The following is a 19,833-nucleotide window of genomic DNA, read 5'->3' as shown; positions in this document are numbered from 1 at the left end:
TATCCTATATTCGGGCTATTTGCTAATCTCCATACAGAACTCACCAGGTCATCCAAAACAGTAATGTGGAACAATAATCGGTAGACTATATTTTGCAAAACCGACTTGACAATGAAAAATGTAGTCACTGAAATTATTAGGCTGTGCTGTTCTCAAGCTACCCTGATGAATTTTTTTGTGAAAGTAAAGATACTTTCTGATGTTGAATAATATATTTCTTAATATATTCATTAAGGAGGTCATTCTGATTTTAGGCATGATTTTTCACTTTTTAGATTTTCTTGAAATGAATTAAATGTGCTTATGCTAAAAAAGACCCTCACCTGGCACACTGTAAGCATACAAAAAGAAAGAAGCTATTACTCCTAGAGAAGCATTTTTAAGTTAGGGTTGCCCCCGAGGCTGGAGAGCCAGCAGCGAGGTCTGCACAGAGGAGGGCCCAGCTGGCCCCAGGCCATGCTGCTCCCAGATGTCTTCACTCCATTTTGTGTCCCATCTCTGAGCACTGTCATTCTTCCCACCCAAACCCCAACTCCACTGTACCCCCCCTACCTCCTGGCTGGTCCTTCTGCACTGCCCATTCCCCATGCCAGAAAGACTGGCCCTGCTGCCTCCCGACCTCCAAGGGCCCTGATGCCCACCAGTGACATGGCCTGGGCTAGTGAGTCAGGCCTGTGCCACTTCTCATCTCATGATGTTCTCAGGCCTGGCTCGGTATGGGACACAATCAATGGGACACAATCAATGCACATCTGAAGCTACAGGAGTGAAGGAATGGAGGTGATTTCTACACCATCTGAAATGAGGGCACTGGAGTTTCTGCCCCCATGTCATCCACTTCTGCTCCCAGGACAAGGGAACAGGATCAAGGAAAGTGCTGTGTCACCATGCACAGATACTCTGTCCAAAGTGTAGGTATTCTCAGTGTGACAAGTAGTATCCTCCAGCTTTTAAAGCTGGACTTTATTAAAAACAAACAAACAAACAAAAACACCCACAGAAACAACTACCCCTGAACTTTAAGTTCATCTCACGTCAGACAGACCACGAGGAGAGGACAGACTTGAAGGCATGACTCACTTGTCACCTCACGTGCTCTAGGTCTGTGGACACATCCCTCCCACATGTGCCACAGAAGTGTGATAAACTCACAGAGAGGAACTGTCAGGACTTCCCATTTTCCAGCTTTACTGAGATCTAACTGACACTGTGTATGTTTCAGGTGTACAACGTGTTGGTCTGATACACTTATACACTGCAAGATGATCATTGCTGTAGTGTTAATGAACACCTCCATCATGGCACTGAACCATCATTTCTTTTTTGTGATGAGAAGACTTAAGGTTTACTCTCTTAGCTACTTTCAAATACATAATACAGTATTGTTAGTTACAACCACATTGGGTTTCTAGAACTTACTCATCTGATACCTGGACAGTGGTACGGAAAACCAATGTTGGCCAAAGGACCTCCTTTTGAGCAAGAGTTTGTTTTGATAAAAAGCAGCTCTCCTCACCAGCTGCCCTCCAGAGGCTGTTTAGAAACACAACTGCAGGGACGCCTGGGTGGCTCAGTTGCTTAAGAGTCTGCCTTCAGCTCAGGTCATGATCCCAGGGTCCTGGGGTCGAGTCCTGCTTCGGGCTCCTTGCTCAGCGGGGAGCCAGTTTCCCCCTCTGCCTGCCGCTCCCCCATGCTTGTGCTCTCTCTCCCTCTCTCTCTCTCTCTGACAAATAAGTAAGATCTTTAAAAAAGAAACAAACAAACAAACACAGCTGCAATCAACTGGTCCAAACAGGATGGGGAACAGACAAGCCCAAATGTGCAGAGCTCACGTCTCAGGAGGAGCAACAGAAGTCAGCTGCCCCAGCAGCCTACGGGGCCAGGAGTCAAGAGACTGAGGTTCTAGGCTCAGTTCTGCCCCGGAACAATAAGGATGATCTGAGTGAGGCCCTCTGTCAAAGAAGATGGATGAGACAATGCCTAGAGCCAGGTCAGGTCAGACACTGGGTATAATATAATCCACTCAGTGGTGCCTTCTGGTAAAATGTCAACGTTCCATTTGCTCCGTGTGTGTCAATCCCCTTCATGTCCATGATTTCACAAGGGTTGTCAGGGTCATCTCATTATCAGAAAGCCACACTACCAATCCCTTCACTTCCCCTCTGCACCCAAATCCGCTGTGAATTGTTCTAACTCATAAAATACTCAATTTAAATTTTTCACAGAAAGCACTTTCATCTGATTAGCCGTGTGACACTGGGCATGTTCGTTAACCTCTCTAAGCCTTGGTTTTCTCATCCAAAAATATGAAGAATTATAAATTTCTATCTCACAGGGCTATGTGAAGCCTTAAGGAGTCTAAAGTGCTACAGCACACTGCCCGGCATATAGTAAGTGCTCAATAAATATCAGTTGTTATCATCATCATCATCCTCCTCCTCCTCCTCCCCAGAGCCAAACGACCCCAGTTTGCTACTTTCAGAAAACAGTATGAGGATCTTTTGTGTAAGGAAAAAAATCAAAGCAAGCCATCTATGTTTCATGTTATTTTTCATAAGTGTTCCTATTTTTAAAGTCCAGTTTAATATGTTCTCATTACATGACTGAAAATCTTTTCATTGGTCCATAGAACTGAATTAAAGCACAACACATTCAGGGACCAAGTATTTCCATCATTAAATAAAAAGATAGATGTGGGTCTTCTATATAACTCTGTCATCAGTATTATATATATTCATTCAGGGCTGATATGTTCAGACAAGATAACACAGCAAAGCAAATTCTGAGCCAAGCCTGGGAAAATAAAGGTAGGATTTTAGATAGGCAAAGAAGAGGCCAGTTGAATGATGACTCAGAAAAACCACAAAAATATTCACGGGTAAAAGTAAGAATCAATGGATTTTTAAAAAATATAATTTTATATATTAAAAAACATGAACATTGTATCCAAGAAAAATCTGCAAAATCTTTTTAAAGAGACACCCAGTTCAAGATGGTTGACTGAACCCATTCATTTTGTCTCTCTTCCCTCACAAAAAACATCACTGAAAAGAAAGAAAACATAAAGAAATCCATAGCCGGTCTGAAGAGCCTTAAGGGGTACCAATCAGCAAAGCAGAAGAGGGGGGAAAAGAACTATGAAAAAGAGAAAACAGATAGAAATAAAATACTGGATAAAATAACAAATGTGAAACTTCCCTCAAAAGGAGTTTAGCCAGAGAAGGGAAACCTAAAATTCTGTGTACAAATTCCCCTCAAATTATTGGCTAACTCAGACACTGCAACATTTAAGACAAGACTCCAAGGACCACATCGGAAAGTAAGAGCCACAGTCTAAAAGTGAAGCAGAAATTTCAGCAGCTAGCCAGTGCCAGGAGATAGAGTTTGGACTTGAAGTTTTTCCAAGTTAGACTTTCTACTGAAACCTCAGAAGAGCCAAACTACAGTAATTTTTTAAAAAGCACATCCCAGAACTAAAGGATCCTAGGATCAGAGGCAAAACCAAGACAGACTTATACAAACACAGTCTAGAACCAAGGTTCTAAGGATGAAGGTGACCCAACAGTAAATTAACTTCCTGCAAGAACAAAATTCAACAGTCTTCAGCAGACAATAATGATCTAGCGTCTCTATAATGTATGATCCATACTGTCTAATATGCAATAAAAAATTACTACACATACAAAGGAAGCAGTAAAATATGACCCACAATCAACAGAAGAAAACATCAGAACCATAGATCACCCTGATGTTGGCATTAGCAGAAAAGGGCTTTCCTTTTTTTTTTAATTTTTTTGTTATATTAATCATCATACATTACATCATTAGTTTTTGATGTAGTGTTCCATGATTCATTGTTTCTGCATAACATCCAGTGCTCCACGCAGAATGTGCCCTCTTTAATACCCATCACCAGGCTAACCCATCCCCCTACCCTCCTCCCCTCTAGAACCCTCAGTTTGTTTTTCAGAGTCCATCGTCTCTCATGGTTCATCTCCCCCTCCGACTTACTCCCCTTCATTCTTCCCCTCCTGCTATATTCTTCTTTTTCTTTTTTCTTAACATATGTTGCATTATTTGTTTCAGAAGTACAGATCTGTGATTCAACAGTTTTGCACAATTCACAGTGCTCACCATAGCACATACCCTCCCCAATGTCTATCACCCAGCCACCCCATCCCTCCCACCCCCCACCACTCCAGCAACACTTAGTTTGTTTCCTGAGATTAAGAATTCCTCATATCAGTGAGGTCATAGGATACATGTCTTTCTCTGATTGACTTATTTCACTCAGCATAACACCCTCCAGTTCCATCCACGTCGTTGCAAATGGCAAGATCTCATTCAGAAAAGGGCTTTCTATTATAAATACATTAAAAGATTATAAGGGAAAGATGAAGAGAATGGATGCATAAGTAGAAAACATCAACAACAACAACAAAAGTAACACTCTAAAAAAGAACCAAATGGAAATTCTGGAACTGAAAAATATGAATATCTGAAATAAAACATTTATTGCATGGGTTTGGCAGCAGAAAAGACATAGTAGAAAATAAAGAATAGGTGAATTTGAGATAAGTCAGTAGAAATTATCTTAAACCGAGCCACAGGGAAGAAAGAGATAACAACAACAACAAAAAATAGAACACAGCATCCAAGACTTGTGGAATAATATAAAGCTGTCTAACATCTATGTAATTGAAAAACCAAAAGGAAAGGAGAGAGAGAACAGGGCAGAAGAAATACGTGAAAAAATAATGTCTTATAAATATTTAACTGATGAAAGACATCAAACCATTGCTCTGAGAAACTCATGAACCCAAGCGGGAAATATACAATGAGACCAACCTAGACACATCATAGTCTAATTGCTAAAAACCAAAGGGGAAGAGAAACTCTTAAAAGCAGCCAACGAGAAAAACACATAACATTCAGGAAAGCAACAATGACCATGACAGGTGACTTCTCATCAGAAATAATGGAATCTACAAGAAAATTCCAAAGCCATCTCTAAATTGCTGAAAGAAAACTGTCAACCTAGAATTCTACATCCAACAAAAATATCTTTCAAAATAAAGGCAATTTTAACAGAACAAAAGCCAAGAGAATTAATTTCTAGCAAATATGCCCTACAAGAAAAGCTAGAAGGAAGTTCTTCAGGCTGAAGGGATATAATGCTAAGGAAAAACCAAATCTGAAAGAAGTAATAAAGAGCACTGGAAATGATAAGTATGTGGGTATTTTTGTATAATTTCTATAAAGGTATATTGATTAAGACAAAAATAAATGTTTTATGTGACTTATACATAGAAGTGAATTCTATGACAATGTATCAAAGGCATAAGGAAAGAAATGAAAGTCTTCTGTCATAAGATTTTTACATTGTATTTGAAATGGTGTAATATTGACAATGGTGATAGGTAAAAAACGTATATTGTAATCTCTAGAGAAACTGCTAACATTTTTGAAGAGGTGTAGCTAAAAATACAACAAAGGCGTTAAATGGAATATTAACAAATATTAACCTAAGAGAAAAGAGAAAAAAGGGGACAAAAAACAGATAGTGCAAATAAAAAACAAAGAACAAGGTGGTAAACTTAAACTCAACCATATCAATAATTGCATTAAATGTAAGTGGCTTAACCACTCCAATTAAATGGCAAAGATTGGCTATATTGGATAAAATGAAAAGGTATAACTAAATGCTGCTTATAAGAGGCATACATTAAACATAAAAATACAGATAGGTTAGAAGTAAAAGGATAAGAAATATATTCTGTGCAGACATTAATCTAAAGAAACATAATGTAGCTATGTATTATATTAGATAAAGTATACTTCAAGATAAGGAATATTAACACAAAGATGAACGCTTCCTAATATTAAAAGGTTCATCAGAAGGAGATAAAATTTAAGAACACTAACCTGAAGTACAGACATAGGAATTCTGATGTCCAAATCACTAAAGGAAAAAAAGGAGGGCAGCAAAGAAAACTTGAACTATTCAGCCAGAAGCAAGAAATTAGGGGGAAAAAAACAAAAGCAGCACAAAAAGAAAACACAGAATAAGCTAGCAGCAATATGACAAAATATTAGTTATTTCCACAAAAAATGCAAATGCTCTAATTACCCTAGTTTGAGAGGCAGCATATCTTCACATTAAAAAGACCAAATTAGGGGCACCTGGTTGGCCACTCTTGATCTCAGGGTCATGAGTTTGAGCTCCATGTTGGGTGTAGAGATTACTTTAACAAAGACAAGACCAAATTAAGAAGAACGAATTTTTAAAAGTGAGAATATAGAGGATCTGAATAGTACAGTTAACTTGCTTTAATATATTTAGAGCTCTGTACCCCCCAAACACAAACTATTATGTTCAAGCTATATAAATTTACAAAAACTTGACCATGTATATGGCCACACAGGAAGTCAGAACAAATTATAAAACACAGAAATCACACAATCCACTCTCTCTGATCTCAATACAATGAAATTATTGTGTCATTATCCCCATATTGAAGACCAGGGAACTGAAGCACAGAGATAAAATAACTTCCAAGTTCACAGAGACAGTAAATAGAAGATTAGTGCTTTGAACCCAGGCATCCTGGCTCTGGAGCTTGCAGTCTTAACCTCTGTACTACATTGTTCCCAGAAATAAGGGGCCATATACCTTAGAATTGAACTTGTAAAAGAATTCACTTGCAATTCCATGGACAGAAGGAAATTTGCATCTGATAATAGTATCACTGAAAAGCAATGTCCTTTTCACAATTGAAAAACCATATACAAGCAAAAATTTAAATCCTCTACCTCACTCCATAAATAAAAATAAATTTCCAATATATTAAAGAATTAAAATTTAAGAACAAAGTATAAAATACTAGACAATACAGAAGAATGTTCCTATTTTAGGTGAAAAAGGACTTTCTAAATAGGACAGAAACTCTGAAACCATAAAGGGAAAAACTGATAGATTTAACTACATAAAAATTAAAATGCACACAATAATAGAAATAGCAGGGGCGCCTGGGTAGCTCAGTGGGTTAAGTGTCCAACTCTTGATTTCAGCTTAGGAAATGACCTCAGGGTTGTGAGACTGAGCCCCACTCCATGCTCAGCATGGTGCCTGCTTGGGATTCTTTCTCTCCCTCTCCTTCTGTCCCTCCCCATGCGAGCACACACGCTCTCTCTCTCTCGCTCTCAAAAAAAATTAAATAACAGAAATTGCAAGGAAATTTAAAAGTCAACATAGGGGCACCTAGGTGTCTCAGTCGGTTAAGCATCTGACTCTTGAACTTGGCTCAGGTCTCAGTCTCGAGGTCGTGAGTTCAAGTGCTGAATTGGGCTCCTTGCTGGTCGTGGAGAGTACTTAATAAGATAGATAGACAGAGAGATGATAGATAGATAGATAGAGAGATAGATAGACAGACAGACAGATAGATAATATATAGATAAAATAAAATAAAAGTCAACCACAGACACAGAGAAATATTTGCAACACATGAAAGAAGAGATTCATATCTTTAAGGCATAAAGTACTCCTACACATCAGTAAGATAAATTTAAAGATCTTATAAAAGCATGGATTAAGGGAAATGATATTTCACCAAAGAAATACAAATTGACCAACAGACACATGAAAAGATGCTCAATATCACTCATCGTCAGGGAAATGCAACTCAAAACCACAATGAGACAGCACCTCACACCTGTCAGAATGGCTAAAATCAACAGCAAGAAGAAAGTGTTGCCGAGGATATGGAGAAAAGGGAACCCTTGTGCACTACTGGTGGGAATGCAAACTGGGGTGGCCATTGTGGAAAAGAGTATGGAGGCTCCTCAAAAAGTTAAAAACAGATCCAGTAACTGCACAGAATATAAAAACACTAATTTAAAGGGATACATGCACCCCTATGTTTATAGCAACATCATATACAATAGCCAAATTACAGAAGTATCCTCGGTGTTCATCAATAGATGAATGGATAAAGCAGATGTGGTATATATATGATGGAATATTATTTCAATAATAAAAAGAATGAAATCTTGCCATTTGCAACGATGTGGGTAGAACTAGAGGATATTATGCTAATTGAAATAAGTCAGAGAAAGACAAATACCATATTATTTCACTCATATGTGCAATTTAACAAAACAAATGAGCAAAGGAAAAAGAGAGAGAGAGAGAAACAAACCAAGAAACAGATTTTTAACTATAGAGAACAAACTGATGGGTCACCAAAAGGAAGATGAGTGGGGGGATGGGTGAAACAGGTGATGGGGATTAAGGAGTGCACTTGTTGTGCTGAGCACCAGGTGATGAATGGAATTGTTGAATCACTATGTTGTACACCTGAAACTAATATAACACTGTATGCTAACTATACTGGAATTAATATTAAAACTTAATAAAAAAAGAAATAAAAATTGCCAATGCAAGAGTGAAAAGATGCAAATGTTATACTCTGTCCTGTGGTATAAATATAAAACTTTCCCAACATCCAGCATTGGCAAGGATGTCAAAAACAGAATGTAGGCATGTATATATCCCTTTGGATGGACAATTTGACAGTGTCCATCAGAATTTAAAATACACATGGCCTTTGACCAAGAAATTTCATTTGCAAAAGTCTTATCACAGCAATATTTTAACAGGTGCGCTACAGAGTGTAAGCACAATTGCAACATTGTTTGCTGTAGGAAAAAATGAAAACACCTGAAAATTCCATGAATAGGTTAATATGATGAAACACTGCACAGCCAGTAAGAAGACTCAAGTAGATCTAAACTAAGTAAAAAAAATTTCAACTATAGATAAAATGTGTTCTCAGTTTTTATTAAATTTTTATTTTATTTTATATTTACTTATATTTTTATATGTATATATTATATAAAATATGTAATATATACATATATATATGAACTACAGCTAAGCACAACATGGATGAATCTCAGAAATGTGCCAAGCAAAATACTCACACAAAAGAGTACATACTGTTTAAAAGTTTGACGTTAAAAAGTGAAAGGAGGGGCACCTGGCTGGCTCAGTTGGTAGAGCATACAACTCTTGATCTCAGGGTCATGAGTTTGAGCCCCATGTTGGGCAGGGAGCCTACTTAAAAAAAAAATTGTAAAAAAATAAAATAAATTTTTAAAAAAATGAAGGGAAGGAAATGGCACAGAGGTGAAGCAGTTCCTTACACTTTTTGTACTGTTTTAATTTTCACAACTATTTTATAATTTAAAGATAACGTTTAGGTGAGGAGAAACATTCATTCCCACCACACACATGCACTTTTGTGTAATCCTTTCTAATATTTGCACAAATCAAACATATTTCCCATAGATTTGATTCTGAGATCGATTCTTGTATAGTACTTTTCCCCCTCAACTGTTACACCATAAAATGTTACTATGTTTCTTCCTGATTCTCAAAATGATTATTTTAAATAGATATATAGTATTCTCTTGTGTTCATAATTTATCAAACTATTCTTCAAGGGTTGACCATTTGAGTTTTATTTTATTTTTATTTGACAAATATATTTGCTTTGTATGGAATACAGCAATGAATATCTTCTTACATGAGGATTTTTACATTTCTACATCAGTGCCTCAACATATTTTTCTAAGAGTTGTAAGTCAAAGGGCAAGAATAATTTCACGGCTGTCTATGCACTGTAATACCACTCTTCAAAGGGGTTATGTCCATTTACAATTCCACCTGCGGCCTCGGATCACAGCTGTTGTTAATCTTTACTTTCTGGTTTTCCTTTCAATATTTTAGTTGCTATTAAATATAGAAAGGTGGAGGGGCGCCTGGGTGGCTCAGCTGATTAAGTGTCCAACTCTTGGTTTCAGCTCAGGTTGTATCTCAGGGTTGTGGGATTGAGCCCCATGTCCGGCTCCATGCTCAGCACGGAGTCTGCTTGAGATTCGGTCTGTCCCTCTCCCTCTGCCCCTCCCCCACCATTCTCATGCTCGTGCTCTTTCTCTCAAATAAATAAATCTTTTAAAAAATATATAGAAAAGAGGCACCTGGGTGGCTCAGTCAGTTAAGCGTCTGCCTTCGGCTCAGTTCATGATCCCAGGGTCCTGGGATCGAGCCCCGCATTGGGCTCCCTGCTCAGCGGGGAGCCTGCTTCTCCCTCTCTCTTTATCCCCTACTTCTGCTTGCTCTCGCTCTCTAGTGCTCTCTCTCTCTCTCAAATAAATAAGTAAAATCTTTAAGAAAATATATATATATATATATATATATATATATATATAGAAAGGGTGATTTTCGACACATTCCCACTTCAGATATTTCTAAAGCAATCACAAAAGGATCACCCCGTGCCCTATCTAAGGATATTTCACTAGCTTCTTTCTCCCCCCACAACAGGAAACTTCTTTATTGATTTTTCTGATTATGTATGAAAGTAATAAATGTTTCCTGTAAAATAATGTGGACAATAAACAGTATGAAGAAAAAAACAAATGTTATACAATCCCATCAGCCCAAAATAACCACCATTAAGATTTTGTTGTATATCTTTATAGCTCTTTTTCTTACAGATATAAACACGAATTGATTCTATTACACTACCACATTAAAGTAGCATTATGCACACTTCTGTAAACCTACTTGTTATCACTTAACAACAGTTTATGGCTATCTTCCCATGTCAACAAATAGTTGTCTACAACACTAATTTCAATGGCTGCGCATTTTGTCCTGGCACAATAAAAAGCATGTGCTTATATGCAATGTTATTTTATTGTTTTCAGATGCATATTTTGCATTTCTATGGAAGGCACAGTTTTAAAGGTGTATTAGTTATTTGTATACATGTTAGTTCCCTGTGAGTTCTGTTGCTCATTTTTCTTTTAAAGAGCTCCTCTCTTTTCTTATTGATTGGTAAGAGCTTTCTGTATAGGAGGAGCATTGATTCTTAACTCTGTAAATTAGGACAATAATATCGCCTTCTGGGAGGTTGCAAAGATTAAATCATCTAAGGTGTGACAAGTGCCTAGAACAAAGTGGATATACAGTAAGTATTAAAGCTTGTCTTCTCTTCTCCCTCCACAACCAAAGTGAAGATATAGGTCAATTAAGATACATACGTGTGTGTGTGTGTGTGTGTGTGTGTGTGTGTGTGTGTGTGTGTGTGTGTGTGTGTGTGTGTGTATGCCATTTCTTTTTCTCAGTGATTTCTTGGAAGATAATTCAGAATACTCCCCCAAAACATCCTAAATCCTAGTTCAAGGCTCAGCTCTCCTGTGGTGCTGACAGCTGCATTTTATTATTATTCCATTGTGATATTTTTTTCATTGACCGCCAACTCCACCTCCCCACAGGAAGGAAGATGAAGCAAGGGACGGAGACTGGTTTTAATGCTTCCTAGGTGCCAGTTTCGTAGCAGGCATCTGTCACACATTACATTACTTCAACTTTACAGCCTCCTGGCAGGTGATACTCTTGTACCCACTTTACAGATGAGAAAGCTAGGGCACATCTTTATAGGCAGCAGTCAGGAAATGATTCCAAAGCCCTCACGTTGACTAGGGTGCCACGCGGCCCGCCCGCCTGCTGAGTGGGGACCCAGCTCTTGGCTTCCTCATGGCATTCACGAGGCCCACCACGGACTCTGCCAAAATAGCTGCTCAACAGATGGGAGATTAAAGCTGAATACAGACTACATCTCTATTTCAGAAGTAGAGCTAGACAAAGAAAGGCCAAATCCTTCTTTAAAAACCTCAAATGAATAACCTAGCATTTCCACACCTAGGTATCCACCCAACAGAAATTACAAATTATCTTCACCCTAAAAACAATAGCAGCATTACACTTACTAGCCCAAACCAACCAATAACCCAAATGTCCACAAACAGTAAAACAAGTAAAGAAAGAGGTACAGTCATGCCATGAAATGCTCTACAGTGATAAGAATTAACAAACTACAGCTAAGTGTAACATGGATAAATCTCCAAAACATGCTAAGCACCAACAGTCACACAAAAGAGGTCACACTGTATGATTCTATTTACACGGAGTTCAAAAATGATGTTCGAAGTCAGGGTGGTGGAGCCCCGGGGGGGTGGGGGGGGCTTGATGGGTAGACTGCATTCTGAAGCCGTGCGATTATAAATCATGCATTTTTTCCTTGTGTATATTATTTTTAGGTTGAGCTAAATGCAATTCTTCTTTTTGTAGGTCAAAACAGTCAAATATCAGCAATTGCATATGGTTCGAACTAATACTTTAGTAAAAATGTGTTTAAAACCCTCTGGCAAAGGAGAAAAGAACTATCTAGCATTGACTGGCAGACTGCTACCTTTCTGAAAACCAACCTAGATGCTCCTGCAGCTTCTGATCCTGTTTTCATTCCTTCATCTTTGGCGGAGACAGAAAAACAACTCATCCCTCACCTCTGTAGGACAGTTTTTCACGGTCACACACTGAAAGACGGTGATGCGGCCATCCCTGGGCTCAGAGCCCCAGATTCTCTCTGCCTCCTGCTTGCCCATCCCGGACATTCCCAAGGTCCTCAATACCTCTGTGCCTTTAGTGGACTGATGAGAACACACTGGCAGGTGTGGTTCTGTGTGAATCCACCGCTTCGCTGTGAACCAGGGCTTCTAATTCATCCACGGAACACCAAGATTGTATTTTTTAAGGAAATAACTATGACTAAGATGATTTTCATATTTAAAAACACTATCATAGAAAAATAGAGATAGGGAGCTTTTATGATCCTTGCGTGGGTCATAAAAAGGCATAATCCCTATAACTAATTGAGATAACTTTACCTACAAGTTATGAAACTAGTGATCTCCTTTTTGCCATGTTATAAGCATTTATCTCCCTGTGGCAAAACATCATCAATTCTCAGAATTCTGGGTTCAGCAGACTCACTTTACAGTGGCAAATAATATTTCAAACAGAAGGCTGCTTCATTTATCAGATGACAAGGCAGAAGCCTCCCTGGAGAGAGGAGAGGCGCTCGGCACACTCAGCCCAGCACCAGCTGGGAGTGGACAGGGTGTCTGATGGAAAACTCCCTGCGCCGGACTTCTCACGGAGCCCTGGGTGATGAACACAGACTCGGAGGTAAATGACGGGAATGCAGCATTTTCCTTCCACATGGCCCAAGGCAATTTTGCTAATACCCCTTCTGATTCAATGTCCTACAATCACTGCTGTAAACGGTCAGTTGATTTAAGTGACCGATGAGAAAATACAATGCTGAGACCACCCCTTCATTAGACAGTGAGCCAGCCACACTGCTCTACGGGGGTACAACCCACTGAATGAGCTCATGGCAAGTTACATACGTCACTGACGGGGGCTAAAGGGAATCCTTTGAAATATGTCTAAACAAGTTTATTATTTTAAAGAAATCCTGTGGTAAATCATTTGGAATCAGAGTATCTTAACTACCTATAGTGTCTCTCTTTAGTGTACATTATGGATTCATCTTAATAAAAGGACAGTGGTCATAACATTACCATTTGCTGAGCACCCGTGACGAGCTGAATACACTCTCATTTAACACTCTCATTCATGGGTACTGCTAATATTCCTGTCGAACAGATGGGGAAACAAGGATCTAAGCTGGTTAAATCCTTTCCTGAAAGGCTCACACAAACCAGGATTCAAGCCTTGGAAACTGGTGCCAAAGGCCACAGTCATGACCACGGTGCTACAAGGCCATTGAGACACTACCTATAAGTAAGAGATTCAGAGGAGTGGGGAGAAGGCATCTAATTTTTGTTCTGTGTGCTGCAGGCACTTAAAGCATCTTATCTACTAACATCCAGTGAAGTTCAGTATTGTTCCCATTTCCCACATGAAGAAATTTGAGATTCAGAGATTTTAGGCAACTTGCTAATTAGTGGGCACAGCGAAAATCCAAACATAGACCTGCCTAGCTCCAAAGTCCATGGGCTTTCATTGTCCCACTTTGCCTCAGATGACTCTTTGTTTCTAGAGAGCAAGCAAAACTATTCCAGGCGTATTAGCCAGATGGAACAGACTTGTTTTCCCGTAGCTAATCAGTCCGCCACATTGTCGTTAACACAGAAAGTTTCCTTCTGTCCCACAAAGCCCACTGCCAAAGGCATGACTCTCCAGGACAGCTATCCCACTACTCACATGCTGCAGCTCTGTCATCGCAACACGCAGCCCCATGCTCGCCACCGACAGAGAAAGACAATGACATCAGTGTGCCACATGTCTCCTGCTAATGGCAGGGGTTTGGGAAGGGTAGTCCCCTGTGCGGCCAGGAAGGAGAAAAGAACGACGAGACCCTCCTACCACAAGAGGGTGTAGACTGCATGCTAGGAGTTCCCCAATGTGGGGGGCAGAAGGAGCCCCTGTTAAAAATGCCGATTCCCAGGGCGCCATCCCAAATGTTGATTCAGTTAAGTGTGAACTGAGCCCCAGGCAATTCCGATGCAGGTGGTCAGCACACCGCCCTTGAGGAAGCCTTGTCCTGCCCTGCGGCCGATCTCTCTGAGGCCTCTATGACCACCAGAAATTGAGTGCAATCTGGGGAGCACTAGTGAAGCAGCGACCACGTTCATGCCAAGGAAGGCTGGCTGGGAATATAAAGCAAGCATCGAAGATAATGATACAGCCCCAGCCCCCACCGTCCAACAGTTAGCAGTCTGGAACCAGACGTGGAGACGGCTGACCACAACCCAAGGCAGAATAAAACACAGGCCCCCTGAGGGGAAATCGGAGGGGGAGATGAACCATGAGAGATGATAGACTCTGAAAAACAAACACAGGGTTCTGGGGGCAGGGGAGGATGGGTTAGCCTGGTAATGGGTTTTAAAGAGGGCACGTTCTGCATGGAGCATATAACTGGGTGTTATACGCAAACAATGAATCATGGAACACTACATCAAAAACTAATGATGTAATGTATTGTGGTTAACATAACATAATAAAACACACACACACACACACACACACACACACACACACACACACACACACTCCCTCTGAGAGCAGAGTAGGGCACAGCGATGGTGGAAGAGCTGGGGACTGTCACTGACAAAAGCAAATGGGGCCTCTGTACCGAAGGGAGCTATCGCTTTCCACCCCTGGGCAAGTGTCTGAGCATGATGCTTTTTTGTTTCAAACATCCCTGGGCTTCCCAGTTACTGCTTCTAAGGGAATGTCCACGCTTCCTGGCAGGGCCCTGAGACCATCCACATTCTTGTCCCAGACTCCTCTCCTGCCCCTCCTACCAGCCACCTCCAAACCCACGCCCTGTGCTGAGGCCACACCTGGCGACCTGATCCCCACCCGAAATATGCCTCGAGACCTCCTGGCCTTGGCTCCAGGACACTCTGTCCGCAGGAATGTTCTCGGGCCAGGCCCTGCACACCTGCCCCTCGATGCTCAAGACTCAGGTGAGCTGCCAGTTCTGGGCAGCCTTCCCTGGCCCCTGTCTCCTCCTTCTCCCCCCTCCCAGGACTCTTTACTCCCTCCCTCTCAATAAACGGAGCACTTTGTGCCAACTACCATAACTGTCCCTGGCCTACAGCCCTAGACAGGACTCTGAGGGGTAATAATGAAAGATATGTTCTTTTCTGTCAATACTCCAAAAACCTACCTGACAGCCAGTGCCCTCAAGCAAATCACCTGGACTGGCGAAAGTGCCAAGTTTCCCTGGGTCTGTTTGGAATCATACCAACCAAAGTGTACCCATGAAGGCGAAGGAAAATAGCCAGCACAAGTGCCTGCAACCCAGAAGAGGCCAAAGAAGCATCTATCTGTCAACTGGATGAATGATAAAAATGTTTGAAGGCAAAACTTTCAAAGCCAGTGATTATACTGGGGAAAATAACAGCGGTCTACCGTGTGCTCACTCGGCCAACCTGTGAGCTCTCAGAAGCCCGCTCCCCCTCTCAAGCCTTCCTTCTTCAAACATCCCCAACACCCAGCATAGGCCCCCAGCACAGGAAGTGCTCCAAGAAGGATGCAGGACTGTTCTGAGTTGAGGCAAACACCAATCATTACCTGAGCAACCCAGTGTCCCGAGCAGCCCCACAGCTCCTAGAGGGACATCCCAGACACGGGGCCCCCCGGAACCCCAGAGGGGACAGAGAAGGAGGGAGGGAGGGACTGAGGACCCCAGGGAACCCAGGTTCACGGGTGAAAGAGGGAGATCACCTTCCCCCTCCGTCAGCATTTCTGATGGTCGTCGTATCTCCGGAGCCCTTTCTGCAGTGCTAGAAATAAAGGGTTTTCCAGACAAACTGATGTCCTGGAGGCAAGGGCCAACAGGTGCACGAGCGTATCGGCCACCGGTTCTTTAATACTACCACTTAGGTTCTGACCTGCAATTTTCTCTCCACATCTCACCCTCTGGGCTCCAGAGACCTAAGGAAGACCCTTCAAAATCTGTAACGTCCTAAATTCCATCTCTTAGAGAATGAGAATCTCAACCACCACCCCTCCCCCTTTGAAATGTCACCCTAAGAGCCCGATATGAGAACCAGAGTGACAGCCCTTCCCACACATCATTCCAGGCCGTTCACTTGCTTCTCCAGAGACAATGGGTCACGTAAGGGGATGACTTCTAGGATGCGGTCACTTTTGCTCTAGTTTCTGGAAGCCTGGGGCTAGACACATTCTATCTCAGCAGCTGGCAGCCTGGAGACGTGGGGTCAACCACCTGTCCGGATCCGGACTATACCTCCTGCTAGCTGAGTACCTTCAGGCCAGCTACTTACCCTTTCTAAACCTTGGTTTCTTTGTAAAGTGGGGAGAACATCTCAAGTGAGACGAGACAAGAGAAATCCCATGGAATGCCTTTTGCAGAGTAAACCCTTGAGTGCCCCCACGCCGGCTGTTATTTTTTTCTGAAGCACTATAGTGAGGTGGCGGAGAGTCCAGATGATGCAGAAGGAGCATCTAGATTTAGATCTCAGAGCTGCCCTTCTTAGCTCTGTGACTTGGGCGGTTCCTTAATCTGTCTGTGCTTCAGCCTCTTCAGCATGAGCGCCACTGCCAATATACCCCTCCATCAGGTGTGTATAAGGCTTAACTGGTATGCGTGATCGTCTTCATGATTGCCTGGCACATAATAAACCTTCAATACATGGCACTTACATACCGGCAATGGTCGTACAAGGGGAGGTAATATACTACTAGTTGTATGAAAGAGCTCATAAATGTTTCGGGGGATATGTGAAGGGAAATCTGAAAACAATATAAATATTTGCATACCCCTGGGTCCTTTTTCTTAATCTGATGATTCCCAGCAGCAATCAAACCAGGCAGCCTACAAGCCTACCTCACTTTATTTCAGCATTACTCACACACACATTCACCAGATATACTACCTGCCTTCAGGGCTGTTGACTGACCACCTTGTGTCCACGCTGTGCTTGCTCATCAAGGTCCAGTGCTGGCTTCGCCTGTCCACAAACGCTCACAGGATCTGTGCCGGCGTCTTGGGTGGCAATAGGACAGAGACAATTCACTGGCGCTCCTTCTCTCTGCTCTGCCCAAGGTCCACAAGTAAGAGCACCGTGGGGCCTCCAGGCCACAGCTTCCGAGCACGAAATGCAGCCTCAAGGCTACACATTATATTTTGATTTTTCCTAAACACTGGGGTCCTCTAACCAATTTATTTCCTGTTAGGTTAAGCTTTCCGTGCCAGCCCTGATTTGCATTACCCGTTACTAATTTTCTTCCAGGTGGTCTGAATTTCTTAAGCAGGGCTGCCCAAAAGGCATTGGATGATCTTACGAGGGTTTCCTGGAGAGTATTCTCTTGGGATCCTGAATCACCAAACCTCAGCACTAAACCTGGTCTAGAGACAGAGAACTGGTTCCCTAAGGAGAAAGGAAAAGCATATAACCATATAACATATAACCTACGACCTAAGGGTCCAAAGCTGCATTTCATTAGTGCTAACTTCAAACTCCCAGGAGCAGGTGGGCATCAGGCGGTGGGATCCTGCTCTCACACAGAGCAAATATAATCCAAGAACAAGCGCGTGCACAGGTGATATTCCCCCAGAGGCACAAGTTGGCAAAAGAAGCAAGGTACCTTCCCCGAAAAAAGATTATTCTCTTGTCCTGAGAAATAGGGTACATACACCAAGGAGCAGCAGATGATGGATTTCACAGCAGCCACGAAAGTGGATTCAGCTTGCCCAGAGGGAATTTCTCCACCTACTCAGGTGAGGCCCTGCTACTGAGACCACCATCTTCAGGAGCAGAGGGGGTACGAACCACTGAATCTTGCCATCAGACAAGCACCGGCAAAGGGAAGAATAAAACTTCCCCCAAAAGTCAGCCTCTGTCATCTCACATCTTTTCTTATCTAAGAAAACAAAGGGTCATCTGTATCTGTGAGCGCCCAGCCTGTTCTTCCGGAAGTGGTTATCTGCTTGATGATAACTGCATCTGAACATCCAAGATTCACACCTAGGGGGTCTCCCAGCGATACCAAAGCTGGTCTTTGCGGGTCAAAGAGCCACACGTTGGACACACTGTTAATATGTCCAATTGACAGGAAATCAGGGAATCATCCAAAAACACCATCAGTGCCCAAATGTTTCCCTTTGGGTGAGAGCAGATCCCCCTAATTAATAAAAGGGGAAGTTTGGAAAAAAGAATATACACCGCTTGTCTGATTTTTACATAACATTCTTTGAGGAAGCAAAAAGCACGTAAAACAATAATTATCACATTTTCAAATCCACTGCACAGACCATCATATATTCGTAAACAGCTCATAAATGTTTTGGGAGATATGTGAAGGGAAATCTGAAAACAATGTAAGTATTTGCTTACCCTTGGCCCCTTTTTTTTAATCTGATAATTGCCAGCAGCAATCAAACCAGGCAGCCTACAAGCCTACCTCACTTTATTTCAGCATTACTCACACACACATTCACCAAACAAATGTTAAAATGCTACCGTGCACTGAACACTATTTTATTATTTCTATCACATAATAATTTAATGGGATTTAGCCTATCTGCCAACTGGAAACTGTCCCCATCTGATCACACGGCTATACTAGTTTTAATGTATATTCCAAAGGTAGAAAAATCGAGTAAGAAAAGGGAAAATTGTTTCTTTTGTTTTCCCAAATGCATCAAAACCCAACTGAAGTTCTCATTCCTCCTTCCCACTGAATAACAGCAGTGTTTAGTCAGAAGCTGGGAGAGGGGGCTTGCCTGCATCTGGGGGAACTCACCGCCCTTTATGATAGTGTGAATAAATACTCTGGATGAATTTAATCCCTAGGAAAGAAAAACATGCAAGAAAGGGTCTTTCTTTCCATGTGTCTACCCTCGGCTGCTGGAACAGAAGTCAACTCACAGCCTCCCACCTGCCATCAGTGACTCCAGATTGGGGTAGGCATCCAGCGAGGGCCTCCTGTTTGGAATGGCTGCATGGGCTTTTCCAAAGAACCCAGCAAGTCCAGAAAGTTCATGCAACCTCAATATTTAAAACGTGTCAGAGAACAGCCATGGGCAGAGGGGGAAAGAACTCATGTAGGGTCAAGTGCAGGTGTGGCGCCTTTGTGACAAGAGATCAAAGGGACGGTGGAGTGGATCTGAGCCGCGGTGTGTTCAGGGTTTGCATCTGAAAGGCAGAGAGGCAGGACAGCTCCCTGCCGCTTGGGGCCGGGAGGCCGGTGGGTAGCGGGTCCCCCGGGCGCCCTGGGGTTCAGGCATCTCTGAAAGAGCCTGCACTGGAGCCCCCTCCTCTTTCCAAGATCGTTATTTCCAGGTACCAGCCCCTTGGGGTCACCAGGGGCATTTCGCTGCTGTCCCCAAGAGCCCCCGCCCGCACTGAGCTCCGGGCGTA

The 19,833-nt window shown here is 42.0% G+C and overlaps 1 protein-coding gene across 7 annotated transcripts in view; it reads right to left on the bottom strand.

Moving 5' to 3' along the window:
- PLPP4 (phospholipid phosphatase 4) overlaps window positions 1–19,833 on the bottom strand; it is a 158,383-nt gene that overhangs the window by 100,338 nt on the left and 38,212 nt on the right. The window lies entirely within an intron of this gene.

This window comes from Zalophus californianus, chromosome 15 (assembly GCF_009762305.2).
Source record: "Zalophus californianus isolate mZalCal1 chromosome 15, mZalCal1.pri.v2, whole genome shotgun sequence".
Taxonomy (NCBI): Eukaryota; Metazoa; Chordata; class Mammalia; order Carnivora; family Otariidae; genus Zalophus; species Zalophus californianus.
Note: the sequence above shows the minus strand (reverse complement) of the source record. Positions and strands in the feature narration are given on the sequence as shown.